The following is an 8,305-nucleotide window of genomic DNA, read 5'->3' as shown; positions in this document are numbered from 1 at the left end:
CCCACGCGCACCGGATCGGCACCGTGAGTACTCACTGATTCGTGGGTCTACCTTTGCAGAGACCACCTGCCAGTGACCGTGGCGTACACGAACCGCGTGGCCGAGGCCGCTCATGCCAAAACGAGACTGCACACGTGGCGCGGGCCCAGGCTCCCTCGCCTCCTCTTATCCTCTGTGGCAGAGGGAAATGGCGCTCCTGCCCCTGGAAAAGCGCACAAAAGCGCACCGGCGTGGGCCCCGCCACCTCATCCCCCTCTCTCTCGCTCGCTCGCGCGCGCTTGCTCTACGGCTCTACGCTACCAGCCTCTGCCTGTCTGCCTCTTTCTTCCCCTTTGCTTTGCAGCGCCCCTCCCTATCTCTTCTCTGCTCTCTGCATCTCTCTCTTGATCCTGCGTCCCCTTCCTCTCAATAAAAAAAGGTTGTTTTTAACTAGGGTTCTGAGTTCTGACCCCTTTCTAGAAGCCCCTGGGTGTCTGTTGCGGACCCGAGCCCCCGCGGAGCGCTCGGGGGGCGCCGAGCCGGCGCCCGCTCCGGCGGATCTGAGGAGCCGACGCGGCTGCTTTGCCTCAGTCTGGTGAGTCATTCTTCCTCTCCCTTGTCTCGGGCTTTTCGATGTGGGATCGACCTCTTCCTTCGGATTCGCTGGCTCCAATCCCAACGTCTGGTTCCAGCTCTGATTCAGCAAAATACGTATCTTTTTTTTTCACCGGCCGGTTTATCGCGTTCCCCGTTTCTCTTTTCGGTGATCCCGATGCGGCTGCCTTGGATTTTTGTTTCGGTTTGCGTTTCTGACTAGGTTGATGCCGATTAAGGGTGTCAGAGATGGCTGTTTGTACTGTATTTTTCTTCGTCACTTGGGTTATGTTTTTTCTTTTGCTTTGTTGTGTTTTTGTACTGGTTTCAGTTCAGTACACGGGAGACAGTTTTTTCCCCCTTGATCTGAACGATCGTCGTGTTGCCTCCTCTCACTGTAATCGCTACTGGTTCTGCAGTGCTCAAAGCCATATCTTTTTTGCATACAAGATTTGACCTTTTTCATCTTTTTAAATGATTTTTTTTTTTCTCATATGAATCGTCAAAATATGGTTTGTTTTGTACCTATATGCAGTCTTAGGTGCAAAGATGTGAATCTACTGCTTTAAGAAATGTTCATGCTTATAACCTTTTTTTTTTGTTTTTTATAAGGGTAATCTTTTTGTTATGCGTCACTTCCTGAAAATATTTGCATTTTTTCCTTCCAAATATAGTTTTCCGATGAAGTCAACTTTACTTCTTGCTTTGCACACATAAGATTTTCTTTCTAGTCTGAAGCCTTCTAGACAACTCTGAGATTATTTTGCTGGTGAAAAAGTAACCCTCTCTGCTTATTCGGAATAGTATAACTTAAATAAAATTATCACCGACCTGTGTTTGTTGGCTCACTTCATTGGTCCAATCATTCATGTGTTTCATATGTTTCCTCCCTAAGCATAGTATTGTGTGTGCGTGTCATTGGTTGCTTGGAAGAAGTTGGATATTATAGAATAGGATTTTCTAATGAAACCAGTGTCAGGGATGACGATGAAATGTGTCTTGTGATGGTTGGCTTCCATTTTTTTTACACATTATCTCTTCTAGGATTCGTAGTATCTAGTGACCTCGTGGAATATATACTTGCGTTCTTGCAAGCAGTGAGTGGGGGCTTTGAATTATAATATGCACGGAGAACAGAAGATTCCAAGACTAGTTGCCTGCACTTTTGTAGTGGGTTTCACAGTTCTTTATGCCCGGTCGGCAAATTGAGGCGGAGTCCACGGATTAATGAATCAATTGATACCTAGAATTGTCTCAATGCAGATGGCGGCTATATGTCCTAATTAGGAAGTAAATCTATATTATCCATGATTTTATATTGCTGGTAGCTGATGTAAGATGTTCATGTGTGGAACATGTTTGAGTGTTTCTCTTGGATTAAGTTGAAAAAAAAAGCAACCTGTTGTTTGGGTGGGTGCCATGGTCAGAGTATCTGCCAGTAACAAATTTCTGTCATCACGTCAGTGTCATACTATCGTGTACTTTTTTTCAACACGATGTATAGTTACTAGAGCCTTGTTCACTTTGCAAATTTTTTGAACCCGATGAATAGTACCACTTTCGTCTTATTTGGCAAATATTGTCCAATCGTGGACCAACTAGGCTCAAAAGATTCATCTCGTGATTTCCAACTAAACTGTGTAATTAGTTATTTTTTTTTTACCTACATTTAATACTCCATGCAAGCGGCTAAAAATTGATGTGATGGAGAGAGAGTGAAAAAACTTTGGAATTTGGATGGCATCTAAACAAGGCCTAGTTCATAAAATAGTAGTACTTATAATAATATTCTTATTCCTGTTGTAAAAGATTCAGAATGATTACTGACGTAGTAGTAATTCTTTTTAATAGTTGCTTATCAATACTGCACAGGTTCCTTGTAACTATTGAACGGGTAACACTGTGAAGAAGAGTTTGTTGGCATCATACATCTCCTGAAGCTGGTTTGAAGTTTGCTGATAGGAAAGGTCATGGGCGCTCTCTGCGATTTCTGTGGGGAGCAGAGGTCCATGGTTTACTGCCGGTCAGATGCAGCATCCTTGTGTTTATCATGCGACCGTAATGTACATTCAGCTAATGCACTTTCTCGGCGCCATACAAGGACCCTTTTATGTGACCGGTGTGCTTCACAGCCTGCTATGGTCCGCTGTCTAGCAGAGAATGCATTGCTTTGCCAAAATTGTGATTGGAATGGCCACATTGCAGGATCCTCAGCTGCCGGACACAAAAGGCAGACTATAAATTGCTACTCAGGATGTCCATCATCTGCAGAACTTTCTAGAATATGGTCCTTCGTTTCAGATATTCCTAATGTAGCACCTGAGCCGAACTGTGAGCAAGGAATAAGCATGATGAGCATCAGCGACAGCGGTGTCAGTAATCAAGATAATGCTGCAGGGGACAATAATTTGTTAGATATAGCTAGTGCAACACTTATAAGTGATCTTGGTACTTGTGACAAGTCCTTTGGTAGGTTCCTCTTCAGGAGCTGGAGTGAACCTGCTTCCTGCTTGCTACTGATCAGACAGCTGGATCTGTGGATTCCACACCAGATAAGGTGCTTTAAGGCTATTCACATACCCCTGATACCTCATACATAGATTTAGTTATTCACCTCTGCTGGCTGCATATTCTACTTCCATGTGCAATATATGTAAGATGACCAATGACTTCACTCCCTACAGTTGATGATTATCATTTGAGATGTCACGTACTCCCTCCATACTCAAAAATGAAGTTGTTTTGGATAGCGACACGGTCTCCAAAGCATAACTTTGACTACTTATTTTTATAAAGATATTTATCAAAAAGTGATGTATGTAAATTTTTGTGAAAGTATTTTTCAAGACAAATCTATACATATGGTTTTCACATTTCCAAACTCAACAACTTAAAAATTATTCATGATTTATATTCCCTAATGTTTGACCCAAGCCTTTGTCCAAAACGACTTCATTTTTTAGTATGGACGGGAGTAATTGTTTCCTTTTGTATGGTCTTTCGTCTGCTTAATATTTCATTTGGTTTGCTTAATGAACAATAAGATAAAAAAAATCCTCACAAAAAAAGATAAAACAATGAATTATGAACAAAAGAATTGCTAATAAGCTTATAAATAAATCTACTGTACCATGCGCAAAAATACTGATGTTGCTGAGATCGTATAAATAATTGCATATCCCTGTCTATCTGAAATGAAAAACTGGTAAAAGTATATATATATTTTTTTTATTTTCACTATGTGGCATCCACATATAAATCTTGTTCAGATGCTATTTATGTTACCTAGCCACCACCTTAGTAACTCCTAGGGTGGACAATCTGTATATTATGTATTCCCTTGTTGCCTTCTTTTGGCTGTGAGAATTCACAGATGCAGTGCTAAAGGACTTATTGTATCTTGTCATATGTTATTTCTCTGTATGGCATATGCAACATTTGTAGGCCTTATCCCATTGTAGCGGGCCTTTTCAAATATTAATCTGTCACTAACATATTCGCAGGATTCCTGTGTGCAGGTGCCCTATACACCAGATAAAGATATGTTCAGTAAGGACAGCATATATGAAGATTTTTGTGTGGATGATGTTGACCTTGCTTTCGAAAATTACGAAGAACTCTTTGGTACCTCTCATGTTCAAACAGAGCAACTGTTTGATGATGCTGGAATAGACAGTTACTTTGAAGTGAAGGAAGCACCTGCTGGGAATTCCACCGAGGTTTGTAGTTTGCTAATGAATATTTTTTTCTTAATCCTTTACAGTCATTCACATCCATGTGCACATGCACATCTCATAGTGTTGGTGTTCTCTTTGTTGTGCCAATCAACTGAACCAATTCTGTAGTCCTCCCAATATGTGTAACTTATAAGCTGTTCAATTTCCTGTTACCTCATCAAAGTTCAGATGGAAAACCTACTGCCAAATTGAACTGAGTGATAAGTTTTTCCATGTGCAACTATAATCCTTATTTGAGAAAAGCAGCGAGGCACTAAATGAAATGGTTGCTAGATTATTTGTCATGAACTCATATCTTTCAGTTTAACCTTTTTATACAATTGAAGTAATAATTTAGCAAGAGTTGGGACTTCAGAAGATAATATGGTATATGGGGCCCAGGTTTTCTTTCTTTTATTCATAGCTTATTATTGACAAACTGTTCAAAATTGTTGACTGTTCTGAAGTGCAAAAAGGCAGGAACAATCTTGCCTTCTTCCTGTTTGTCTTGGGTGTTGAGGTAGAGCTTGTGCCAAATTTACGTATCTGGTTTTGTGTTCAAGAAGTAACCAGTAACCAAGCTCATTGTAACCTATAAGCATTAAATGCATGTCAGCAGATCTGTTAAACCATTTGGTGTTATCCCATAGTCAGTTTTGTTTGGACAAATTAGACCTTTGTTTATCATATGATTATTATAGGATTCATGTCTCATGCTTTCCAGCAATCCAACCTGAAGCAACCTGCAAATAGCGATGCGGTATCTGCTGACTCTAGGGATGTCGAACCCAGGAGTGAAAGGTGATTCCAGTGTTTGTATCCCTTTGAGGCAGGCTAGGTCTAGTCTGTCTCTTTCCTTTTCCGGTTTGACTGGTGAGAGTAGTGCCGGAGACCACCAAGATTGTGTGGTATCATCATTGCTCCTTATGGGTGAGCCTCCTTGGCAGCCTCCTGGCCCTGAGGGCTCAATTGTTGGAGGTAGTAGAGACAGCGCTATCACACGATACAAGGAGAAGAAGAAGAGAAGAAAGTAAGTTCATCTCTTGTAAATCCTCTGCGATTTAACTGGTAACATTGTGCTGATTTGTACCATATGGGAACTCAGTAAAAGATATTTAGTTGGAGCAATCAATATTTTAAATGCTAGTCACCTAAGTGGTCATTTGTTCATTCTGACAGGTTCGACAAGAAGATCAGGTATGCTTCTCGCAAGGCTAGAGCAGATGTGCGAAAGAGGGTCAAGGGACGATTTGTTAAGGCTGGTGAAGCATATGACTACGATCCTCTCTGCCAAACAAGGAGTTACTGAAGTGTTTTAGATTAGCAAACTTAAACCAAGGCTCGTTGCGGCTAGAACAAAAGCACTGGCAATCCAAGCTATTGGGCCAAATTGCGCCTTCGAAAAGAACAAAAAAAATAAGGGAGAAAGCCATCGGCATGAAAAAAAAATACAAAAATATTTGGATGTTTCAGAAGTTTTTGGATGAGGATCCTCCTTTTTTCTCCTTTACAGTGGATGGAAACCGCATCTTCCGTTCTTTTTGCTGGAGCGATTTGAGTCACTCTTCACCTTTTGTGAATTAGCCGGAACCCAGCTAAACAGACTTGTTGCATTTTGATCTCCATTCTGCTGACTCTGGCATCGGTCCACGTACATGGGCTGGCGGCTGCGGTGTTTTTCGAGGTCTACGTCCAGATTAGACAAAGATGGCATTAGATGTTTACCTGTGAAGTTTCCTTCTATTATTATGATGTAAAATTTGCTGGGATCTGGAGTGTTTCATCTATTATGAGTGTAATTACCAGGTCGGAGTCAAACTGGTAGTCAGTTTGATCTTTTTAAGTTGGTGATGGAACCCATGTAACTGGACAGTGGACACTACTTTCAGTGCTCACTCTGATCAAACCAACCTCCAGACTGGTTCGATGTTATTATCTGTATTGTGTACCGACTACTGAGCAAGTGAGCATGTGCTCAAACCTCAAATACGTCCTCTTGTACCAAACCGCAATATCGGAGGGTAAAATTTTGTCCTATTCTTTTCTTCTTCTTTTTTTTGAAACTTCTGGTTATTTTGGAAAAACAGATGTGGAACACTGCTTTCTTGTTTTTCTGTAGTACACCGTTATATTTTTACTCCCTGCAGCCACAAATTTACTTCCCCAGGTTACAAATAAGCGGTGATGTTTGAGGATTGTCAAATCAACTATTTCAAGCTTTGATTGCATACTCATTTTTATGCATTGAGTTTGGATATTTAAAAATGATGTTAATATATAAAAATTATGTGATTATTTGTCTTAAATATTTATCTTTTATAAAACTATCCTCTTGTTTTAAGAGTATTTTGTAACTCACAAAAAAGCGGTCAAATCTTGTTTTTCTGAAGACGTAGATGTCTAAAATGGCACTTATTTTTTACGAGTAATTCAATGAAGCTACCTACATTATATAGTTTTAAAGAAATGAATTTTGTATTTTAGGTGTTATATTTTTCTAAAGTTAGTACAAATTAGCTTAGGACAAAGCTAAATAAACTATAATTTGAACTAATGGAGTAATTAATAATTTTGTACTTTTTTGTCTGCTCATAATATTATGTTACACCAAAGCACCCCTCACCTTTTTAGAATTGGTGTCCTAGATAGGAACTTTTTTCCTAACAGGTGTGGGATCATGATTTTATCAGATTTTATAATTTTGTGGTATGCTGTAAAAATGGAAACCTATAATATGGTTTTGATAAATTTAGTTGAAATTTCAAAGTTGAGTGTACATATCCACATTATTTCCAGGAAATTTCAACTTTGAATAATATTTATCAGAACTTATCATTTAAAAGGTCACATATATAGCAATTATCAGTTTATCACAACATATAAACAAACCAGAATAATATGGTAAAAATCAATTGCTCATAGAAATTGCCTTAGATGTTCTTTTTCCAAAGGGAAGGGGGGACTTATATTAAATCTTGGTCCCCAAATTACACATAAAAAAATATGAAATAAAAAATACATAAAATTCTATCCAGATTCTTCTATCTTCTTCCCTAATGTCCCTCGAACGCCGAGCCAAAGTGCAGTCCTTATGTCGAATCAATGACTAACCCCAAAATATTGGACATGCTGCAAAATCCAACGCTTCAGAACCAGTCCAAAATGCAACTAAATCGCTGAAAGAATATCGACAGTTGCATCGTCGGGTACGACATAGGCTGTAGATTCATCTCCTTAAGACCTTGAAATCCTCTCCGCGACCATCGACGATGAAATCAATGACCCGGAGTCGTCCTCGTAGGCACTCCCAAAAGCACCCCTCACCTTGAAATCGACGCCTGCAACGGTGATCTCGTCGTGGCAATCACCAAGGACACACAATCCTGACCAAAAATCACCTGATTTCGCCGAAAATTTATTTGGACTAAATCCTAAGCAAACTGGAACTAAAATTTTTGGAAAAGAGAGATGGCCCCCTCTCCTTACCTCTTGCAGACGCACCAAAAGGAAGAAGGAGAGGGGCCCTAGGTGGAGGCGGGGCGACTGTGAGACCCTAGGAGCAAGGCAGCAGCGGTGTTTTCCTGAAGACCCTAAATTGCCTTAGATGTCAATAAAGTTTGTTTCCTTATAGCATCTCCAGCAATGCTACCTAAAACGCACCCCCTACTTCTCTGTTTAGGTAGCTACCAATTTTCATATTACCCATATTTCGTGGTTTACTCCAGCAACACTACCTAAAATAGAACCCCCCCCCACAAATCTATCCTTGCAGAGAATGACATGTGGGGGCAACCTGTCATTCCCTCTCATCTTTTTCTTCCCATTGACGGCGGGAGCAGAGGATAGGCGGCATTGGGGCGGGCTCGCCAGAGCCACGCGGGGGGGAGGGCCGAGGAGCTACGGCTGCCGCACCGGGGGCTCGCCGGGCTAGGCCACACTAGGGCTCGCTCACCGGAGACGCACTGGGGGAGGGCCGAGGCTGCTCGATGCGCACTGAGGACAGGACGGCGCCGGGG

General features: G+C 41.0%; 1 pseudogene; it reads left to right on the top strand.

Moving 5' to 3' along the window:
• Positions 1 to 275: 275 nt before the first annotated feature.
• On the top strand, positions 276 to 6,221 carry LOC136528022 (zinc finger protein CONSTANS-LIKE 9-like; annotated as a pseudogene).
• The last annotated feature ends 2,084 nt before the right edge of the window (positions 6,222 to 8,305 follow it).

Source organism: Miscanthus floridulus, chromosome 19 (assembly GCF_019320115.1).
Source record: "Miscanthus floridulus cultivar M001 chromosome 19, ASM1932011v1, whole genome shotgun sequence".
Taxonomy (NCBI): domain Eukaryota; kingdom Viridiplantae; phylum Streptophyta; class Magnoliopsida; order Poales; family Poaceae; genus Miscanthus; species Miscanthus floridulus.
The sequence above is the reverse complement of the archived record's forward strand: the minus strand, read 5'-3'. Positions and strand labels throughout refer to the sequence as shown.